We start from the raw sequence: 23,647 nt of genomic DNA, 5'->3' as shown, positions 1-23,647 counted from the left end.
AACTACCTACCTACCATAGAAATTCTTGAGATGTATTTTTCAAAACCTGCACAATAAGTACATTACTGTTGAGTGTAGTATAAAGACAGGGTGTAAAATCACATAAAGTGCTCCAAGTGTTCACTACTGAAAGTGTCTGTGCACTTCATGAAATAGTAGTCATCCTGTTGTGCAGTGTTTAACCCTTTTTTTAATTTTTTATTGTGGTAACAACTCTGTACATTGTTCTACTTCAGCCTGTGATTGTGCAGGATACCTGAAAAGTCTGGAACCACAGGTCATTTGTAGCTTTTCTTAACTTCAGGTACGTCACTAATTAGGACATAAGATCATATTAATCCAGACTTGGTTTGGATTACAAGAACAGCATATGGAACAGAAAGTGTAAAAATTGGTGAAGTGTCTATAGTTCCAGACTTTGTGGACACAATTGTGTATGAATTAATGCAGATTTTCAACTGCAGTGACAACCATTCTAAACTTGGCTCAAGCAGTTCCAAGGTGTCTCAGATACTAACCTCAAATTCCATAGTAGACTGTCAAATTGTTCAGGAGATATAAACTATTTATTTAGTACAGTTACATAAAGAAAACCACATAGGTATAACTAGTTCACAACTAAATAGTCTCAAATACAGGACATCCTCACATTCCCTCAAGAAAGAGAAACAGACAAAGTCCCACTGAAATCACGTGAAGATTTATTCTGTTTCATTTCTTCCTTCAAGTACACTGGTTGACTTCCTTCAAGGGCATGGGTTGGCTATGTGGTAGAGCTCTAGATTTCATGTCTGGCAAGCCATGTTTGAACATGTTTGATATCAAAAATATTCTCACTTTTAGCTGTAATTGCATTATAAGAGTGACAGTTAATTCCTTATCTTTGATAAGTGTGTAATTGGATGCTGCTCTCTCCCTCTGGCAAGTAATTCAAAATTAGGAATGACAACAGGTAACCTTAGTAGCTTTCTCGTAAAATGCCAAAACGAAAAATTTGTTCGAGTTGCTGGATGCACGAGACTGATTTTTAAAGGTTTTTTCTTCAGTTGGTTATTTGAAGTAACTTTTTTAATGAAGGCATATTTCACATCACAATCAAACCAACTTATTTGTTGTCAAATAAAAATGGAGTTAATTGTTTTACTTCTGTTTACTTTTAACAGACTCGACTGGGATCGATGGGTTATGATGGGGTTGATTGGTTTTGCCGTGGGGTTTGTTGGATTTCTTCTTCATCAGCTGATCGACCTTTTTGCCGAACTCAAGCAAGAGAAGGCTAGAGAACTTATTGAGGTATGACTTTCAAGAAATCCACCTCAATGCATTTTTGTGATGTGGTAGATAAGAATTGTGAAAGGACCAGTTACTGTTTGTGTGGTATCTCATTGTACCATCTAACATGGTAAAAAACACCATGAAAAATGGTCTCAAAAACCTTATTTAATATTATAATCAAGTAATTATTCTGATAACTTTTCACATCTTTTTATTTAGATTTATTCATTTTTTAATTGTATTGACATTCGTTATATTTTTTTGTATTCAACACAACAAAAAGTCATATGTTGTAAGCTAACTTCGGGTACATAATGGTTTATTTCTTGTTTTACATGGTTATCAAAGTTAACAAATCTTAAACACTGGAAATGGTGTATTAGTTTAGAAAGTATGCAAATACTTCCCTGTGAATCCATACAATATATCAAAACCTATATTTTTCATCCAATCTGAATCGTGTTTGTAGAAGTATATGTGAACGACTGGACTTTGAAGGAATGGATTATAGCCCTTTGCTGTAACTGTAAACAAAACTTCTATAAATTGCTTAAATGTTCATCAGAAAATATTAAAAAAATCTATTTTGGGGCAAGTAGAATCATGATTTTATGATTGGGATAGAAAAATTGTTTTGTTTTTTTACCAAATACGTAAGGCAGAAGAACGAATGTTTTCAACTTGTATCTTTTTTTATTTAAAATTGGGTCAGGTATGACCCAGTGGTTAGTATGCAAGACTGTGTATTCATGGTTGTCCATACATGGTTACCACCAAAATAAAATTCACACACCACCCTTTTAGACTGTAAGGGTGTAAAGTTTTTGTTCTGTGTGTTATTAAGAGCCACACTTAAATATCACTATACAGTTAAAGTAGGCCAGGAGTTGTTGGTGAGTGCTGTTGACCACTGACTGGTCTGTCTCACCTTTAGTCTTTCATTTCAAAATTAGGGATGGTTAATATGAGTAAACTTGCCTCAAGTCTAATAGTTTTGCAGTAAAACCAACAACTTACTTACAAACTCGTTTGTGAGTCACGATACAAGTCTATTGTTATTTTATTTTAGATTATTATCTATTTGTCAGTAACCTCATTCACACTTTAGTTAGTAAAAAAAAAATATTGAAATAAATTATAGATTGTTAGACTGTTTTTGTTCACAGACAACTTGAATATTTCTTGGGACTGGAGGGCTTAGTGGCATCTGTACACTACACTACTGCTTCCTTGTCCATAATTAATTAATTAACTTTTCTGTGAACAAGATTAATAAGTAATAACACAGACAATTTTGTACCTTTACAAAAACAAGTAAATCTTAATAAATGGCAGACGTGCTGTAAATATGACTTTTTTTTTAGCCCCAGATTTACTCCCCCACCCATCAGGTATTTAAAGATAATTTTTTAGACTGCTTATTCACTGCATTGCTTAGAGTTGTATGATTTTATGGTTAGTGGACCTCAAATATTGTATGAGAAACATAGAAAAAAATGTAAGCTGAAAATACTGTCAGTATTGTAGTTAATGTTGTTGATTACAGTTCTGGCTATTATTACATAGAAAATAAATGATTTAACCTAATAAACACAAAAGCTCACTCAATGTGGATGTCACTGACAGTTGATAATGTGAGAATTAAACATTTTGACAATTTGTATGGTTCTGAAATGAGCATGGGTTATTCAACATGTCTTGGTTTCCTAGGAGTAATTTCTAGTTAACATTTTTTTTAGGCTCAGGACTTTCTCAGAGCTTGGCTATGGGTCACAGCAATAAGTGTAGGGTTAGTTATGATCAGCTCTGGAACAGTAGTGGTAAGTTTATTTCAAATCAAACTTCATGGTTTGTGTTACTCAAAGGTCTTGTTTCACTCTAATTTGAAAAAAGGAAAAAGTTATATACAAATATTAAACATGTAAGATGTTGGATGATTATAATTCTAAAAAAGGACATTCTTCTGGTGATTACTTACAGAACTAACTAACGTCACACGTTTTATAGTAGAAAGAAGCACATGTACAATTAAGTTACCGTAATTTTCAGTACATTTTTCCTTTATAATGTCAGGGGGGTTCATTTTATTGTATGTATTTAAGCCTTTTTTCTTGTATATTTATAATTTTGAGAATTGTTTGTTCAAGACTGATGTTGTGCAATCTTTCTTATTACAAAGGATGACCCCTCTTGTTTATTGTAATATAGACCCAGATTATTGAGTGGTAATTTGTATCTTTAAAATTTTGTCCTTAAAATCCATAAGAATCTGGAAAAAGCTTTAATGTTTTTCAGCTTCTTAATAAACAATAAAAGCATCAAAGATTGATTTGTGTAATTGTGTTTAAACAAGTGATCTGTCAAAGGGGAAGCTTATTTTAAAATACTACATTCATTAATGATGTTAAAGCTCGAGTGTGGTACTTTTTACTTGATATTTCATATAAAATCAATAAAGTTACATTTTCTGAGGTAACAGTGTATTACTTAATATAAATGTTTTATTGTGTTTTCCAGTTTCTAACCCTCTAAGAATTATACAAATGGTAGCCCAACAAATATTTATGTTTTTGTTACATGTTATCTTTAGTTCATACGTCCCAGTGCAGGTGGATCTGGAATTCCAGAAATAATTGCTTTTCTAAATGGCACTCTTGTTCGACACATTTTCAACATTAAGACATTGATTGTTAAGTTTGTATCCTGTGTGTGTGCTGTATCTAGTGGGATGCCTGTGGGGCCCGAAGGACCCATGATTCACTTGGGGTAAGAGGAATCAGTTTTTCATTCTTCTATTGAATGTTTGATTCACCTGGAACAGTTATTCTAGGATTTTTTTAGCTTTGTTACCAATACAGTGTACTCATAGTTAATAGATTAGTGTTGAAAATAATAACCCAGCTGGTAGTTTATTTTTTCCAGATTTATATTTATCTCTATTAGAGTAGCTCAACTTGTCTTTTGTGTTTGGTATTTGTAAATAAACATCTGAGGAATGACATATCTGAAAATTATTATACAACACATAAATATGTATTATATCACTATATTTACTCATACTCAAAAAACCAAAACGTTTGTAAATATGCAGTTATTTTAGCTAAAAAAGGATTTGTCTTTCCTTAAAAGTTGAAGAATGGTCTATCAAAGTTTGTTTCATTATAGAGCATTGATTGGAGCAGGACTTAGCCAGTTCAGATCTGGTACATTTGGATTTCGATTACCATTTTTCTCAAGATTTCGAAATTCAGAAGACAGGTATTTCTATCTTGATTATTTGAAGACATATTTTCTTGGAAATATGTGTTTGCTTATGTTATTCATTTAAATCTGTTTTTGGGGAGGCCTAGTCAAACCATATGATAGAAGTTAATTAATAATCACATATAACTTGTGGAGCTGTTTGAAGCAATACAGATATGGTATGGTTTGTTTTTAACAGACTGTTTTACTGCCTCTTTCTGGTGCAGAATGTTAACTTTGTATGTTAAAAACTTAGGGATTTAATGGACTGTTTCTATGTTCAGAACATCACCCCATATGTGATAGCCAGAAGCAGTCCATTAAATCCCTAAATCTTTAACTTACAAAGTTGTAGTTCTTACACAAATGTAGAACTTCCAGTTGCTGTTCTTGTGTTTAAAGAAACGTTCTCTTCTGTAACATTGATTTAATATTTTGTTTGTGTATTTGCTTCTTCTTGTATAAAAATAAGTCATTACCTTTTTAATAATGTTTCTTTCTTACATTTGCAGTTCATGTTTTTAACCTTCTTCCCTCTGTTTTTGCTCATTTGGTTAACCACAAAATTCCATACAGATAGATCACATTGTGTACTTATTAACACAGTTGTAATGACGTATTTTTAGGAGAAACTTTGTGTCTGCAGGAGCTGCAGCAGGTATTGCATCAGCTTTTGGAGCCCCTGTAGGAGGTCTTCTCTTCTCCATGGAAGAAGTATCTTCTTTCTGGAACATGAAACTTTCATGGCAAACTTTCTTCTGCTGTATGGTATCCACCTTCACTACTGATCTTTTTAACTCTGCTTTCGAAGCCTTCCAGTATAGGGGAGACTTTGGGCTCTTCAAAACAGAAAAGTATATTCTTTTTCAGGTTTGTTCATTAGTTTGACTTCTGTTATGTATGAAAAGCTCAAATGGAAATTAATAAATATTATAAGTAGAAGATTGTTGTTATCCAGTAAAAGATTGGACAGTCTGTGGATTTTCATAGACCTGTTCAACTACCTCCAAGGGATAATGTGTTCATAGTGTTTGTTTGGTAGGCTTGTTACCTCAAAAATAAATCACATTTGTATGGTGGAATTAGCCTAAATTTTTTTACTTTCAGATGTTTATGATTTCAGTAATATTTCCAGAGAAGATGTCAATGTTCAATTAGTACTATTGTATTGGTGTTTCAAAAGTGATTCTTGTAGCACAAAATAAAAGTGAAACATCTAGTGGCATGAACAAAGTGAGACAAAGTATCACAACTGAAAGATAGCTCAAGTACTTATTTCCATGTACAACAGTGTGTTACTTTTTCACATTGTACTTTCATTAATCTTTACTCAACATATTCTGATGTAGTTATGACTGCTTTTCAATCATACCAAACAATCTCTACTGGATATCATTACAGGTTGATAAAGAAATAGCAGTAAATATCATTGCGGTTATACCTACAGTGATTGTGGGAGCTGCTGGTGGAATCTTGGGTGCAGTATTTACTTTCATCAATCTAAAAATTGCCCGAGTCAGGAGACGGTTGCTAGCCAAGATGAATTCTCCTACAAACAGTTAATTCAGCTGTGTGAACCTGTTCTAATTATGGTATTCTAATCTACTGTAAACATTCATGCTACATAGATATTAGTGTGTATATATATGATAAACTTTAGAAGTGGAGAAAGCTTATTTATCAATTATAAGTTTTGTTAAAATTTCAATTAGAAACATTCAAGCTATGTACATTGTTTAATTTTTCAGGGATAATTCCTGTTATCTTCATTGGAATGCTGATATTTAAAGAAATTATACTTAGGTTGATATAAGTTTAGTTTTTTGTTTAAAGAAGGATAGACATTCTGCATATGTATTATTTACATACTAATTCATAACTGAGACATGTTTTAATTACAACTTTAGCTACAGTAATTCATAAATAGACTAAATGATGTCTCAAGTTGGTGTGATACTAAACCAGATCATTCAGGATAGCACTTCTTATTGTGGTTTATTGTTCTTGTTCCAGATTATTATGGGAACGCTGATGGTGTTTTTGCCTACTGTGTCTCCCTGTGCAACTTTTACTTGTCACTGGGAGGGAAATGGAAATCCATTTTGTAACCCAAAGCCTCCAATCTATACAGAAAAGACAGTTGAACATTTCAATTGCCCTAAAGGAACGGAAATCACCATAAATGGAACTCTCTACAGAAATGGCACATTCAACCCTGGTAAGAACAAAGAAATCCATCTAAATTAACTAGAGGCAAAGGGTGGAATGTACCATTTTGACTTAATTTGCATCAGTTGAGAAATACTAATCAGAAAGAAATGCTGATTGAAACAGTAGTATTTTCAAAGTTTTTCATTGACTGCATTTTATATCTGATCTCTCTCTAGTGGCTACCTTGTTGTCCGTTACTGGAGAGAAAGCTGTGAAGCACTTGTTCTCTAGACAGACTCACTTGGAGTTTGACTTCATACCTTTAATGATTGTTCTTCCATGTTACTTTCTTCTGGCCTGTTGGGCTTCGGGAACTGCTATTTCAAGTGGAGTAGTGGTACCCAAAATGTAAGAAGTGGCACAAGTTTATCATAATACAACTTAGTCCATTCAGTATAATACAAATAAATGGTTTATATCACTTACTTTGTTTGTAGTGTAATACCAGATAGTAGTACTAAAGTTTGAATTATGGCCGAAAGAGATTATCTGTGAACTAGAGTAATTGAAAGAGTTTTTAGTAATATAGGTATCTATTTATTCAGAAGTTCCTAAAGAATTGAAACAATTTTTAAAATGGGACAAAATCACTGATGTGTACTTCACATTTCTTTTCAGATTCATAAGTGTATAAAAAGATGTTGTATATATATGCTTGTTTATAGGAAAGGGCAAAGGTAATTTTTACATGATACTCAACTCAGTTATACATTTTTCATGTTTATTTGCTCCATAAACCCTGCTGAAAAGGCACATTCCAAGAGGTATGTACATATTCAGGCATTTAAAAAAATTGTCTTGCTTTGTTTAAAATGGCAGTTTGTGTACGTATTTGTAAAATAAGTGATATTCAGAATGGCAAACAATGTCTTTTCTTCCGAACATAATCTGCAAAACTTGTGTTTCGCTTATGTTGATACTGTAGATTCACCACCAGTTACAGAAAATGTGAGGAAAGAAGTTTTGTTTTCAAAATTATCTGAACATAAGTTATACTTTTTCTAAAAATGAGGAACATTATCTTAATACAAGATGAGAAAAAATATATATATATATAAAATGGAGAATGTGTGAAATTGTCTTATGTAACAAGCAAGATGTTACCTCTACACTTCTAGGTTTATTGGAGGAATGATTGGGAGGATCGTGGGACGAGGATTAGTTGCATTATTTGGAGTTAATACCAGTACGTACTGGTTATGGATAGATCCTGGAGCCTTTGCCCTGTTAGGAGCTGCAGCATTTTTTGGTGGAGTTTCTAGGTTGACCATGTCGCTCACTGTTATCATGGTGGGTTTTTGTTGTTCCTACGTATACCACGTCACTTACTGTTATTATAGTGGGTTTTTGTTGTTCCTACATATACCACATCACTCACTGTTATCATGGTGGGTTTTTGTTGTTCCTACATATACCACGTCACTTACTGTTATCATAGTGGGTTTTTGTTGTTCCTACATATACCATGTCACTCACTGTTATCATAGTGGGTTTTTGTTGTTCCTACATATACCACGTCACTTACTGTTATCATAGTGGGTTTTTGTTGTTCCTACGTATACCACGTCACTTACTGTTATCATAGTGGGTTTTTGTTGTTCCTACGTATACCACATCACTTACTGTTATCATAGTGGGTTTATGTTGTTCCTACGTATACCACGTCACTTACTGTTATCATAGTGGGTTTTGTTGTTCCTACGTATACCACGTCACTTACTGTTATCATAGTGGGTTTTTGTTGTTCCTCATTATACCATGTCACTTACTGTTATCATAGTGGGTTTTGTTGTTCCTACATATATACCACGTCACTTACTGTTATCATAGTGGGTTTTTGTTGTTCCTACGTATACCACGTCACTTACTGTTATCATAGTGGGTTTTTGTTGTTCTTACGTATACCACGTCACTTACTGTTATCATAGTGATTTTTAGTTGATGTTTCTGAGTTTACAATGTCACTTTTTGTTACTATGGTGATTTTTAGTTGCGGTTTTCGACATGACCACATTACTTACAATCATGATAATAAGTTTTGGTTATTGTTTCAAAGTTTATCTTGTTACTTTATGTTACCATGGTAGGTTTTAGTTGTTTTCAATATGATCACATTACTTACAATCATGATAATAAGTTTTGGTTATTGTTTCAAAGTTTATCTTGTTACTTTATGTTACCATGGTAGGTTTTAGTTGTTTTCAATATGATCACATTACTTACAATTATGATAATAAGTTTTGATTATTGTTGCTATGTTTATCAGGTTGTCATGATGGGTTTTATTTGGTGTTCTTTCCTGTTTTACTAAATCTCTTACTGGTTTCATTAGGAGTTGTTGCATTTCCAGGTTGACTGTGTCTTTTGTGGGTATCATTATGAGGTTCTGTGGGCCACTGCTAGTTGTTCATAAAAGTACAAAACTTGTCTCAAAACCGTATCTGTTTTTTTATACTTATTGTGAATTAGATATTTAGGACCATTTAGAATCATGAAATTTACTGAGCATTCAATCCAATATACTTAATGTACTCATTAATAAAACAGTTTTATTGTCAAATAAAAGAAAGCAGTAAATACTAAACATGACTTAAGCTCTGTCATCCAATGGTAATTCTTGATATCCTGAGTTTAAAGACAGTTTTCTGTTTCTTCTCTTTAGATGGAGTTGACTAATGATATCCAGGTCTTATTGCTAATCATGGTAGCTATCATGGTAGCAAAATGGGTCGGAGACTTTGTTACCCATCCCTTTTACCATTCCTTGCTGGAATTCAAGTGTATTCCGTTTCTGGATTCTGAACCAGTCATTTATTATGAAGGAAAGAAAAAGTAAGAGGTTCAGTTGCTGGTTGTTGTTATCCTCACATTATTACACTGATGGGTTTATATAAGAAAACCAAAGAATTAACTAAAGTTAGAGTGAAAGGTTGTACTGACATATGATCTAGGTATAAAGTGAGGTTTTACTGACATATGATCTAGGTATAAAGTGAAAGGTTTTACTGACATATGATCTAGGTATAAAGTGAAAGGTTTTACTGACATGTGATCTAGGTATAAAGTGAAAGGTTTTACTGACATGTGATCTAGGTATAAAGTGAAAGGTTTTACTGACATGTGATCTAGGTATAAAGTGAAAGGTTTTACTGACATATGATCTAGGTATAAAGTGAAAGGTTTTACTGACATATGATCTAGGTATAAAGTGAAAGGTTTTACTGACATATGATCTAGGTATAAAGTGAAAGGTTTTACTGACATATGATCTAGGTATAAAGTGAAAGGTTTTACTGACATATGATCTAGGTATAAAGTGAAAGGCTTTACTGACATATGATCTAGGTATAAAGTGAAAGGTTTTACTGACATATGATCTAAGTATAAAGTGAAAGGTTTTACTGACATATGATCTAAGTATAAAGTGAAAGGTTGTACTGACATATGATCTAAGTATAAAGTGAAAGGTTTTACTGACATGTGATCTAAGTATAAAGTGAAAGGTTTTACTGACATGTGATCTAAGTATAAAGTGAAAGGTTTTACTGACATATGATCTAAGTATAAAGTGGAAGGTTTTACTGACATGTGATCTAAGTATAAAGTGAAAGGTTTTACTGACATGTGATCTAAGTATAAAGTGAAATGTTTTACTGACATGTGATCTAAGTATAAAGTGAAAGGTTTTACTGACATGTGATCTAAGTATAAAGTGAAAGGTTTTACTGACATGTGATCTAAGTATAAAGTGAAAGGTTTTACTGACATATGATCTAAGTATAAAGTGAAAGGTTTTACTGACATGATCTAAGTATTTCTCACAAGATTTTTCTTTGAAAATAAGCAATTTATTTATAATATTTTCATGATTATGTAAATATATATATATATATATGTTGTTTTTGTATTTCTTAAACCTTTATCATTTCCATCTGTATATTTATGCATGGTAGACATTGTTGCTGCCCGTATATGTAAACAAATTGTCTCACATGCCATTTAAGTGCCTTGAATCTGGTTTATTATGGTTAAAGCATTGCTTCATTAAAGGAAAAATAAACCATTTCACAGATGTCAAGGGGTAAATGTAACTTTACCAAAACATTAGCTGTTCAACTCTTAAGTTACCATTTTTCTGATTGACTGAGGTGAGAAACAAGTTATTTATTCTTTGTTCTTTAAAAAGTGTAAAGATACCTTATTTCATTCATTAATAAAATAAATAATGACTTAAAAAATCTGTATGGACAAAAAAACAAACATTTATTTTTGGGTAATTATTTATTTCTCCCTCATTTACAAGCTGTCTGTTTAATAAGTGATATGAGGAAGTGCAATACTGGACAGTAACTACCTCACCATTATAGCATCACAAAAACGTCTTTGAGGACTGCATTGTCTGTACTTTAAAAGTAAGCCCTTTTGATTTTGTTTCAGCTTAAACCTTGAATTGTATACAATCAAGTGTGCCATGACTAGTCCTGTGGTAACATTGCAAAAGGTGGAAAAAGTTTCCCATCTGGCAAAGCTTTTGCTGATGACAAAACATGGTGGTTTTCCCCTTGTCTGTAACAAGGGCAGTGGACTTGAGAAAACATTTAGTGGATTGCTAACACGGTAAGTATATAGTAATAATACTTCTACCATAAAAATATACATTCCATACATTCTTCAAATAGACAGTTTAACAATTCCCCAGATTGGAAATATTTTGTAATTTAAAAACTTTCTGGAACATGTAAAGGATTTGGGAAAATGAAATTTTTAAAGAGCTAAGAATCCACAGTGCTGTGTCCTTACTTATCAAGGTCATGTCATTCACTCATTGGTCGCCTAGACATCATTTAGCTTCGGTTTTTAACTGTGTACTATTGGCAGATTATGTGACATGTGGCATCAATTATGTACAGCTTGATCCAATCAGAAAAACTACACAACATGATTAATTAATTTTGTGAGACAGTACATAGCTCAACTGTTCAGGTAATTATTTTGCCAAATCACGTGGTCATGAAAAAATCTGAGGAGGTTAAATAATATGTATTTTCCCATTAGCTGGAATTTATGTCTATCAATGAGCATGTGTAAAAATAAATCAACAGTCAACTAAGTTTTGTTTGTGTATTTTTCATTAAATAAATTGTATCAAAGTTTATAAATACAAAACAAATTATTGTAATTTTAAATATGCTTATTAAGAAAAACCTATCAGTTGTTCTTGTTGGGGTTATTCAATTGTAATAACCTTCTATTATCAAATACTTGTAAAAAATTAGAAACTTAAGGCACACGTTTCTGTTTAAAATACTGAATTATTGTATTACATAAATATATAGTGCTAATGACTGACAAACTCTGAAGTCAACAGAATTGCTATAAAAATGTACAAATTCATTTGTGGGGAAAACGATTGAAGGACATATAAATTGACTTGAAGTCATTGTTTTTGTAGGATTTTTAAGTATGAACAATTAATATATTTTTGTGAAAAATCTGTCATCACTATTTACTCAGCCTTAACTAATATTTTGATATCACTAATCAAAATATTAAAATGGATATTTTCATGTGTAGCTGTTGTTTTTTTTTAAAGCAGCATTACTTTCACAAACTTGACTTAAAATGTGTGTAAAAGTTTGTGCTTGTTTTATTATTTTTTTCAGTTTTAAATTACTTCCAGACAAAACCCTGGAATTGTTTATTATTTTCTCCATCTTTTATTCAAGTTTATTGTTAATTAAAACTGTAATTAAATCTCACTATGATCTTTTCAGGACAGAACTTTCAGTGATGCTGTGTCATCAAGAGATCTTCCAGACCGACATGGACGTAACTACAGAAGAACCAGAAGTCCTTGGTGTTGATTATTCACAGGTCATGCTTGAAAAATTAAAATTTGAAATCCTTATGGGGAATTGTCTACAACTTGTTTTACAGGTGTTCCAAATGTCTGGCCATGGGAAAAGAGAAAGACTTTTCATTTTTGCATGGTTTGTATAAAAACTTGAACCTATATAGTTAGTAACAACTGAAAACATTCTTCCCACGTTGACAAGCATGCTTTGCAATGATGTCGTGGGATGAGACACTGAGCCGTTCATGTTAAAAGTCTTCACCTGTATGAGCTATGACTTTTGGGACACCCTGTACTACAAAAAGTAGCATTTGAGAAGAAACTTTAGACAAGTAAACCTAAAGTAAATAACGCAGAATGTAACATAAAAGTAGCATTTGAGAATAAACTTTAGACAAGTAAACCTAAAGTAAATAACACAGAATGTAACAAAAATAGTGGTGAACACTGGCTCTAAAGGTAAACCTATGGTAAAAAAAAAGGTAAATAACACAGAATGTAACAAAAAAGTAGCATTTGAGAAGAAACTTTAGACAAGTCCTAAAGTGAATAACACAGAATGTCAAAATAGTGAACACTTTGTTAAATAAAGTAGTTTGGTGAAGCTCAGTCCTAGTTCATAGTCAGAAAGGACTTGTTATGGTGTGGAGCATTCTGTGTACAACTAATTCTGAGAAAGTATCACAGCATTTAATGTTGTTTATCACTTGTATCCCCAGTTTATTCTGAATGATACCTGAAAACTGAGAGGGGTGTCATTTTTAGCTTCGTAATGTGCATGAAATGTCTGATGGAAGTTTAGTTGTTTTAATAAAAGATTTATGTAGATATGTGATGGAAAATTCAATTTAAAGTTTTGATGTAAGGAACAGCTTGAATCAGAATTGACAAAGGGATGCTACTTATTAGATACTCAAGAAAATTTTGAGTCTAAAAATCTTTTACAAGAATGAAACTTATGAAAATTTTACTTAATATGCTACTGTTGCAAGAAGCTGTCATGTGGAATTTTTTGTTTTTAAAATTGGACATTATTAAAACAGACAAATTTTAGCAAATACATTTTAATGTTTAACACAGATAAGGTTGGCATCTGCTTTAAGTTGTATTCATTTTCCTGCTTTTTTAGTGTGTACGTTAGCTTTTAGAAAACTGTCTGATTTTTTTTAAAGTTTTACGTAATTGAGGATATGTTACGTACGTACCACAAAAAAAAGATGGCTGTGGAAGTAACAACCTAACTTTGAAACATCAAGTACGTGTGACAAAAAGTATGATTGATGAAGTGATGTCCTTACTTTATCTTTCGTATATCATATGTGTTTGTGTCGTCAGATGTAGAGCTGGGTGATTAGTTGTATTTTGTAATTGAATAATTGTCAGGCTTATTGATTGGTTTTATTCAACAAATCAGTTATTCTTAAATAAGACCTGTGTAGGTACTGGTTTATTAAACTGAGCAACCTTAAATTAATTTAAGATAATAATAAGAAATCATGATGGTAGTAGGTTAATTATTTGGATAATTGGAAGCAATGACTTCAATTAGTTCATTATTTTCATGACATTAAATAATTTATTCATAATTTCAGTAAATCAGTTATCTTGTATGACACTAATCCATTAATGAACCAGCTCCAATCAGGTGGTTCATAAACAAGCAGAGAGGTAATGTACTAACTTATACAACAACCAGAGAAGTAATGTATTAACTTATACAACAACTAGAGAGATAATATACTAATTTATACAACAACCAGAGAGATAATGTACTTATTTATATAATGAGTTATCTTTTTATGGTGAAATTAATAAAGTTATTTAAGAAATTTTTAGATATATATAATAGATTATGAAGACCAGAAAATTGGGAGAAACTGAAACCCACATGTTTACATATATTTGTATAAGTAAACACAATGTTTATATCCATCAGATAAATTTGCTCAGTCCTGTTTACTATTATAGTTTTGTGATGATGATGCTGAAAAACTGAAGGAATCGAGAAGTTTCAAAGAAATGTTAGAAAGACTACAGACAGAGCAGTATGATGAGTACTATATGAATTTGGTAAGTTTGGTAACTGTTCAATCACCAGCCAGATTTTTTTATACTGTTAACAACTGGCAAGTGGTATATAAAGTAATTTTATATTAATGTTCTTTTTTTGCTTGTTTTAAAAGAAGTGACCAAAATAATTTGGTAAAAGTCATTCCTTTTCTATGTAAAATACACAGAGGACTCCAGCTATAATTAATTGGTTTAACTATTGTATTGTTAGTAACTTTTTGTGTGTGTTTTATGTAATACAGAAAGCCCTGTAACAAACAAAGATGTGAGGCCTGAACATCGTTTGTTATTCTAGGGTTAAAAGATTCATGTTTACTTACTACAATATACATATATATTTGTGTGCCTGTTGTTTAATTAGGAGTGTGTGTTTTGATTAATAGTTTCTAGAGGAGTTAAACTGAGGGTTGAGTTTATTCTCAGAGCAGGAGAAAACAAATAGTTTTTTTACTTTAACTGTTGTAATATCTATATACGTACTAAAAATAATATATGCTTTAATATAAAGCATGATACTTCTCTGGTGTAACTTTTTATTTTTCCATGTTCACTATCTAGAAATTTTTCTTCTTTTTTTTTCTTTCTTTATTTACAACTGTAAGATTCATCCTTTAAATGTCATTCTAGTTCAGTGTGTTTTTACATTTCAACTGTAGTCAACAAGCAAATTAATTAGTGGCCTAAAATATAGCACAGCATAAAGAAACAAACAGAAGTCATAACAGTGATTTTAGATATTCAAGTAATAATAACACAGGGCTTCATAAAAGAAAGAAAACTATAGAAACAATGGTTCACTACCCCATATTGAATGTCAAGAGAATATATTCGCTTTAGTGCAAAATGACAGATTTGTCGTCAAATATTGTATCTGATGGCTTAAGTCATTTTGGTGATGTACATTAAAGAGAGGTATATCAAAAAACTGAATAACCATAGTTTCAGATCTGTGTTTATTGAAAGGCAACATAACTGACAGCATATAAAGCTTTATCAAATATTGTATTGATATGGACTGATGTGAAAGAATGTTTGATGACCAGTAAAGGAACGTTTAGTGAGAAAAGGAATTTTTGTAATCTAAAGAATCTTAGGAATTCTCTGACATGATCATTTAGTCATTCCCATCAAACTCTTCCAGTTTCACTCTGATGAAACATACACTTATTTTGTATATCATATGAACAGAATACATTATTTTCTTATAAACTGTCTATTGGAAGGTTAATTTTTATTTATTATATTTTTCTCTATACAGCTACCATATGCCAATCAATCGGCTATGTCAATACCAGCCAACTTTTCGCTACACAGGACATATATTATCTTCCGTTCCCTGGGTCTGCGGCACCTGACTGTTGTCACAGATTTAAACCAGGTCATAGGAATTATCACTCGGAAAGATTTAATGGGTTACCGACTTGAAGAAAAACTTAGTTCCTTGGTGAGTCAGAGGCTAGCATTTCGAGGTGGAGAACTAGAAACGTTTAGACCATCTCCAATTTAATCCTCATAGAATTAGGAATGCAATTTCCTGTTGTATGTTGTATATGTATTCAGTTTGTTAAATATTTGTACTGTAGATTACCAAGACATTATTTCACAAAATACTTATCCAGTAAACAAGAGTGAGAGTCCAAAATTAACAAACATCATAAATTTAAAAAAAACCTGAATAAACTGAGAAGTTTATTTAATAGAACTTTAAATATAGTCCCTCAATGTACACATTTGTTGTTTTAGGGAAAAAAAAAAACAAAAAAACTAAAAGTCAGTGCAAGACACAAATGAATTTACCAACAATTTATGCTTTTGACACAAAATTTTGTAATCAAAATTTTAGGTAGGTGAGTAATGAAGCCTTATTTAAAATTGATTAAAGAAAGAGTTATGGATATTAAAATATGCAGTTTCTTTAAAATATTTTTGTGGCTTAGGAAGGTTTGAACAATTATATATATATAATTATTTTTGTCCTTATTTTTGGAAGATGATTTCTGGAAATGTACTTTTCACAAAGTTAAAGCTATAATTTAAATCTAAATGATTACATCAGTGAATAGCATGTTATGTAATAACTTCATCCCCCTGTGATCGAATCACCCCCTCTTCCCCTAAAATGGATTCATATCCTCCATTTAAACCTTCAATATATTTTTGTGTCTTACATGAGCCATTGTCTTCAGAACTAAAACTTGTATCCTACTTCTATATTTTTATGGGAATTTTTATTATTTTTTTATCTGCTCTCGATAAGAATTTTGAAATACAAATTGCCTACAATGTATCCATTTTATACATTAGTAAAAAGAAAAGCTGTCACTTTATTTTTACAAACGTTTTCATGAATGTACCTGATGATTGTTATAAAGTTTTTCTTTAAAAAAATCTGAAATATTGAATGTATTTTAGGGACATAGAACTGGGGTCTAATTTTTCAAATTGTTTGAAATGTAAATATGTATATTATGATTTTAGCTTTTAAAGATGTAATTAAATAAAATAAATTTTTATATTTGTGAAAGAAACATTTATCAAAGGGTATTTTAATGCAATAATCTATAACTTTGTGATGATGAGAAACCCACTTGAAGTTAACCTGAAGATGACCTTAGTTGGTCAAAACATTGTTCTCTGCTTTATTAGTAAGAGGATTAATACCCATACCAACCATCCTGAGATACAATAATCTGTAATGTATTTTGTTTATTTGTCAGAAGAAACTTGTACCTTGAGATAGTACCAATAAAAACTGTCAGAACTCTGATTTTGAACATAATCTTTAAATTAAAATACTACTCATTAGTAAAAAACATTTTCATCGATATACTCTCTATGTAAACGAGAATATATGTTTCAGAATAATTAGTCATTGTTCAAAGATATTAAAAAAATGTTTTAGTCTTTTCCCAAAAATGTGCAAAATTAAACAAATGAAACTAATCCAAAAAAAAAGTATAATATGAGAAGGTTTGTATCATAGTGTAATCACCATATAATCACATTTAAATATGTTTTTATTTTTCATTCTTTTAATGTGATTAATAATAGATTAATTTGACTTAGCTTTCATTAATTAATAACCTCTTTGGTAACTTATATTAAAAAACAAATTTCTCTAATTTTTAATTTTTTTATAGAAAATTAAGTTCCATTTATAGGAATTACAAATATTACTTTATTTTAAAATGATCCATTGAATTTTGCAATGATAATAAATCAAATCCCATTATAAGCAAGATTTCATTACAGGGTAAGGAGTTTTTAATAACTTTGGAAAAGTAGAAAAATAATAATAATTAGAACATAAGTTGTATAGTCTTATTGTTTCTATCATGTGCCAGATATGGCCAAGTAATTAGCATGTCTAAACTACACATTCAAACATTCATGGCTGCATCCACTTGTGTCAGAAATGTGCTTTGTATTTTAGGGTTGCAGGTGTTCAATAAAAGTGACAGTCATATCTTACTATTTGATCACACAAGGGTAACCCAAGATGTGGGAGAAGTTTCTGTTAACTAACTGGTTTTTCTCGAGCTTGTTAGCTCAAAATAAGGAAGGCTTTGTGCATTTGGCCCTTGTGTATCTTTGCATGAAATTCTGAAACAAGCAAGCGTCTACAATATAAATTAACCTAATTTCTTAGGACTACAGGACTTAAGTTTTAGGAATGAAATAAAAAAACATTTATTTACAACAGCTATCATAGTAGTTGTCTGAGAACATTTGTAACTTTAAGGAATCTCATTAATTAACACTTATGACACCAAAACTATCTTCTAATACATTTAATACTCTGTTGGGATGATGCTAAATTCACCTGCCTTTATGTCTGTGGGTGAAAATTACTTCTATCATAATGCATATGTTGACAGATTCATATATATTAATATAATGTCTTGACTTATGTGAAATTCGTTATGAACGTGACACGTTTCAAGCATGTCATGGCTGTGAGTCTAAATGTTTTTAGTCCTTTGATATCTGGTACAGCACTCGGTTCAGTACACTGAGAGAGAGAGAATGTTTCTGTTATTTCTTTAGTAACTTAACATAATGTTCTGGGATATCTTGGGACCTGTTGGTCCATCGTGACTATTCCACACTCTAACTTAAAACCTTAAAGCCAGCCCTTATCAACCATATACATATCAAGCTTTTCCTTAAACTCTTAAATTTACTGTTTCTCTAACATCAGAAGGCAAACCATTCTAAAGTCCAACCACCCTGTCTTGGCTGAAGATAATTCCTACCCTGCATGTGTACTTACTGTTAAATATGAAAACCAGTGATGTATCAAAACTGTTAGTTCCCTTTACAATCTTAAACACCTCAATCAAATCCCCCATGACTCTTCTTTTTTCAAGAGAAAACAATTTGAGAGATTTCAGTCTCTCCTCGTATGACAACCCATTCATCCCAGGTACCATTCTAGTAACCCTTCTCTGAACCCTTTCCAACAAGGGAATCTCTTTCCTAAAATAAGGACCCCAAGACTGACCACAATATGCCAACTGTGGCCTAAGCAGTGATCTATATAATGAAATTATAACTTCATTAAACTTGTATTCAGTATTTATGTAGATACAACCTAAACTTCTTACTCTACCACACTAGCAACAGCACACTGTTTAAATTGTTTTAGAGACGGATCAACCATTGCATCAAGATCCCTTTCTTTCATGCCACTATTATGGTTATTCCCATCTAAATTATAATTTAAATTACGATAATCCACATGCATTATCTTGCATTTATCACAGTTAAAACCTATCCACCATGTATTCACCCAACTCAAACGAACTAAACCCTTTCGTAAAGCAGCAGCGTCCTCTTTTCAGCCAGTGACATCCAAGACCTTAATATCATTGGCAAATTTAAGTTATTTATTGACTATTCCTTCATCTATGTCATTGATGTAAATCAAAAGGAACAAAGATCCTAAGCTGGGCCCTGAGGTCTTAGATTATGGCTCATGTTTTGTAACATTTGCCAGGTAACAGATGTGTAGGCTGCTGCTGTTATCTACTTGAAATCCTTAGGTTAATTGATTCTGTACTTCAATTACTTCAGGTTATTTGGTTTTCCATTTAAAATCTTTCGTGTTTTATGGTTCTCAGCTTTATATCCTCCAAGTTTTATGGTTCTCTATTTCAAATCTTTCATGTTTCTTTGGTTTTCCAGTTCAAATCATCCAGATTTTGTGGTTCTTTACTTCGAATCTTCCCGACTCGAGGTGATTGATGTATTCACAAAAAATATTGTTACGGTTTAACACCCCACAGAACAAGGATCGCTTCCACACGTTTTTGCGAGGCTGTTGTAACCTAAATAGCTGTTATAATAAGAGTAAAAGAGAGAGTTTGTGAAACACGTTACGTGCCTTAGAAAAATCATAGTAAGGGAGAGAGTTACAAATATCATAGTGCACAACTTTTGCACCATTCTGCATGTATCCGTACTATAACAAAAAATATATAAAGTCATCAAAAACACATTTTTAATAATAAAATAAGTTATAGATAGTGAACATAGTGTTCAATCTGTTTTATCCAGATATAATATTTTCTGTAATTGCAAACGTACAAAGTGTATCTACAAGAAGTGTGGAAACTTTCAATAAAATTAAAATTTCTGTTGTAAGCAAAAAAACTCGGATTATTTCTACTTAAGATACGCCTGTGCACTGACAGCATCAATCCGACTAGGACTTATTATTAGAGTGCAAGGTAATGTTCATGTCAAGAACAAATGTATATTTATTCCTCATAAAGTTTGTATATTACATTCATCTCCGAACTGCATGTCTGCGGTTTTTGTTTGTTTTCGACGACCCTGTATACCATATAGGTGTATTATATATACACCTATATTTGCTGTCCTTTACCACTGTGGTTCTTAAAGCGTGGTCCAGGTGATCCACAGTCTTGTCCAAAATTAAAATCGCTTCCAGCGCCATTTTTCCTGTTAATTTGTGTTGAGTTATTATTTGTGGTAGCAAGTGAAAGTGGATGGGGCAGAACCGGTAGGTGGCTCACAGGACATTTTTGCCTCGACGAAGTGGTCCATAGACGAAAAAATTTAAGAACCACTGCTCTACCACAAACTGCCACTAAATCAGCAATATGAAGTAAAATAACTAATTGGTAACTTTGACATTAAATACATAACACCACATTGAATGGGATTCTCTTACAAGTCGTATCATGCATATCTTGGCCTTCAATCTTACATATAGGGTTAACTTGTGTTAGAAAAAAAAATGGAAATATATTTTTGAACAAATCTGATATTTATTCTACACAAATTAATCTTCATCGTTAAAGCTCTTAAAATGAGTTGTATGATCAACTTACTTCATGGTTTGTATTTTTAAATCTCATTTTTAAATGTTGCTCGGATTAAGAATATGTGCGTTTTTTTTTTTTTTGTTTTGGTTGAGGCTACCGCCTTACCTTAACCCCGCTAGTACAATATTAAAATCAGGCGTTCGATTTCTCTCGGTGGACACAGCAAATTGGCCGATGTGGCTTTGTCATAAGAAAACACTCCTCTTTCTTCATTGTTTAAAAACAGCGTTAAACCTGCAAAAAATATGCTTTTCTTTTGAAAAAGTCCTTTTTTTATCTTCTTTTTTGTAAAGCATCAACACAGTGCAAACAGCTGCAATTTTTAATATATGTGCTCTGGGTGCTTATATGTGACTTTTTCAAATCTTATATTTGATTTTAGTTTGACTCTTTTTTTTTTTTTCATTAGCGTTTGATTATGGCGTCAAACATCAAGATGGCATTTTACCCATTATGCATATCAACTCTGAATGGTTCGAAGTTAAACAATTTAAGGTTTTTGGTGAAAAACCTTTAAGACAGGCCTAGCGAAGTCATACGCTAATAAAAACTGTTGAAAATCCGTAGTGTCCAAGTTGTTGTAAAGAAAGTTAATTATTGTAGTCACCTTTTTCATATTCAGCGTATGGTCTGTATCGCATGGATGAATCCAGAGACTTGGAAAGGGGAAGAGGTAAATAGAAAGGTACATCACCGATATAAAAGGCTTGTTTTCTTTATTACCCTGTCGAGGACACTCCTTAATTATATACATCTTCGCCTAGCAACAAAACTACCACCTGGTTGTATTTAGTCTAATTATCGTGTTTAGTTTGAATGTTCAATATTGATTTGTTAGATATGTTTTTTTTATAACTTCGGTGGTGTAGCAACAAAATAGTTTAATTAAGAATTTTTATTACGTTGAGTTGTAGCCAAAAGCAAAATAAAAATTACCAAGTAGAACTCTAGCTAAGCCTGACTTTACGTTTATGTCCTAATGATTAAATTGGACTACACATAGGCCTATCTTCACTGACGTTATAGAATTAGTGTTTAAAAAGTTTTAAATGGTGAATAAATGTTAATTAATAGATATTCTTATGGCGTTTTAATATATATATTGTGTATTTGGCCTTAAAACATAATGAAATATAAACATTTTTTACTACCAAATATCATTTATTCTTCACCTAGTCGAAAGAGTCGAAAATTTGTGTCGGAATGTCCGTGCTATGTTTTCTACTTCCTGACACAAAATACAGTGAAAAGGTGAAATACTATATACTACACAAGATTAAAATAGGTATACAAATAGGTTTACACTTCTCACATGAAAATTTTTAGAAGATTCACCATATTTTCATAAATATTCGCTGGATTTTCATCTCTATTTTTAAAAATACATGCTTTTTGGTTTTGTTATATTAGAATATGTTTAATATCAATTTTTAAGCTATTTATTGATGTGTGCATATCAAAACTTTTAGTTAAAAATATCAAATTCAATGTTCATGTAACTTAATATTCTGAGTTTCTTTTTTGAAAATTATAACCAAGTGTAAAATATGTAACAGGTGTAAAACATTTTGGGACAATTCATGCGAACATTTCAGTTATTATTCTATAAACAATATTTTTTTCTTCTTCTGTGCCGTAGCAGAGAGAGAGTTTGTTCGTTTGTTTTTTGAACTTCGCGCAAAGCTACACGAGGGCTATCTGCGCTTGCCGTCCCTAATTTAGTAGTGTAAGACTAAATGGAAGGCAGCTAGTCATCACTACCCACCTCTAACTCTTCGGCTACTATTTTACCAACAAAATAGTGAGATTGAGCGTAACTTTATAATGCTCCCACAGCTGAAAGGACGATAATGTTTGGTGCGAGCGGGATTCGAACCCGTGACTCTCAGATTACGAGTTGAATGCCTTAACACACCTGGCCATGCTGGTCCCCAGAGAGAGATACTCACATGGTAAAGATTTTCAAGTGCAAGAAATCTAACAGAATCTCTGTTACTCTGTAATAAATTATCAAACATGCTATTCGGATGTTGCAACTGATGCTATAATGAAAATAAATCGATATGTAACATGTTCAGATGGGAATATATAATAATGCTCATTAAGAGTTATGTCTAACCAAACTATACACAGTGGTATATGTACGTACTTACTAACGCTAGAAACCGGGGTTTCGATACCCTTGGTGGGTAAAGCCAAACAGCCCACTGTGTACCTTTGTACTCGACTGTATACAAACCCTCACTTTGTTCGTTTGTATTTTGTTCTCTACCTCAACTGATAAATGTAAACATATTAAAAAAAACAACACTCAAAGTATTAATACATGTCAATAGATGGCACAACTTACGCATTGCAAATTTCGTAACTGCATTGAAGTATTTAATTCATATTTCATAATAAAATATTCAAGATTTCGTCAACAAATAGCTTGTAGCACTAAATGATAGCTTATGTGTTCTTTTATTTAAAACTGTGTCCCTGTACTCGTTTTACATTAGAATCATTTGTGTCTGTTTGTTTTATATTTTTGCGTATAAAGTTCCACAAAAAATTATTTATTCATAGGAGTCCCTTATTTTGAATGGATAAACTAAAGATAAGGTTATTGTTTGACTGTGTAGTGGGCGCTGGTCGTCAT

The 23,647-nt window shown here is 31.9% G+C and overlaps 1 pseudogene across 1 annotated transcript in view; it reads left to right on the top strand.

Annotated features, from left to right (window-relative positions):
* LOC143236452 (chloride channel protein B-like) overlaps nt 1-17,420 on the top strand; it is a 30,235-nt pseudogene extending 12,815 nt beyond the window's left edge. Inside the window, exons 4-17 of the transcript XR_013019559.1 lie at nt 1,164-1,293; nt 3,015-3,095; nt 3,866-4,041; nt 4,441-4,533; nt 5,145-5,388; nt 5,920-6,110; nt 6,532-6,736; nt 6,906-7,077; nt 7,848-8,019; nt 9,392-9,561; nt 11,167-11,346; nt 12,504-12,603; nt 14,552-14,653; nt 15,912-17,420. The product of XR_013019559.1 is annotated as a chloride channel protein B-like (transcript). The remainder of the gene's footprint in view (nt 1-1,163; nt 1,294-3,014; nt 3,096-3,865; nt 4,042-4,440; nt 4,534-5,144; nt 5,389-5,919; nt 6,111-6,531; nt 6,737-6,905; nt 7,078-7,847; nt 8,020-9,391; nt 9,562-11,166; nt 11,347-12,503; nt 12,604-14,551; nt 14,654-15,911) is intronic.
* Nucleotides 17,421-23,647: the final 6,227 nt, after the last annotated feature.

This window comes from Tachypleus tridentatus, chromosome 13, assembly GCF_004210375.1.
Source record: "Tachypleus tridentatus isolate NWPU-2018 chromosome 13, ASM421037v1, whole genome shotgun sequence".
NCBI classification, from domain to species: Eukaryota; Metazoa; Arthropoda; class Merostomata; order Xiphosura; family Limulidae; genus Tachypleus; species Tachypleus tridentatus.
Note: the sequence above shows the minus strand (reverse complement) of the source record. Positions and strands in the feature narration are given on the sequence as shown.